Source organism: Trichechus manatus, unplaced genomic scaffold (assembly GCF_000243295.1).
Source record: "Trichechus manatus latirostris isolate Lorelei unplaced genomic scaffold, TriManLat1.0 scaffold00093, whole genome shotgun sequence".
Taxonomy (NCBI): domain Eukaryota; kingdom Metazoa; phylum Chordata; class Mammalia; order Sirenia; family Trichechidae; genus Trichechus; species Trichechus manatus.
The window spans coordinates 8,227,960-8,228,739 of record NW_004444029.1 but is presented as its reverse complement, the minus strand read 5'-3'; positions in this window follow the sequence as shown (position 1 = coordinate 8,228,739).

Here is a 780-nt window from a genome sequence, read left to right as displayed (position 1 = left end):
ATAGGGAAATGTTTCTTTCTCTTTTAGGTCCCTGAGTCTCCAGGCAAACTCTTTGCTCCAGCAATGCCATTTTAATTTGCTTTTCCTCATTTCCACTCCACATCATATCTGCGCATGCCCAGTGTAGACATGTGAGTGCCGCTGCACATGTCCAGCTTTCACGGAAACTAACACACAAACATCTAAACGCGGAAAAGCGAGATGATTAGGAGAAGGCCGGTGTTTTCAACTGAAGAGGATATGGTAATAGATTGTTCCATCCAGTTTACCGCTTGCATGTAAATATTGGTTCACAGACCCTACACTACAAGATAGAAAGACTAAGAGGTCAAGAACTTCACAAATAAAATTAGAAGTTCCGGCCCACTGAAGATCAAATGGAAATGGAAATAAAACCTCCCTGAAGATTAAGGAACTCTGTTTTGGGGAGGTAAATCACCAGGCAAAGATTCCATTTACTTTTTTAATTTTTATCTTTCTCAGTATCTAATTTCCGTACGGCCTTCTCAGGGCACAGTTACTTGGTTGATAAGTTCCAGCTGAAATGAATTCCACGGCATTTCAGACGCCAGCCCGGCGTTCCTCCCTAACACCTCCCTCGTGAGCAGTTTAATATACAGAACAGGAAGCCTCACGACAAAGCCACCCCTGCCACTCTGTCAGCACTTTACAGCTTTCCGGGTCCCTCCCTGGGTGGCGCAAACAGTTAACCGCTCAACTACAAGCCGAAAGATTGGTGGTTCGAACCCACCCAGAGGAGCCTCGGAAGAAAGGCCTGGT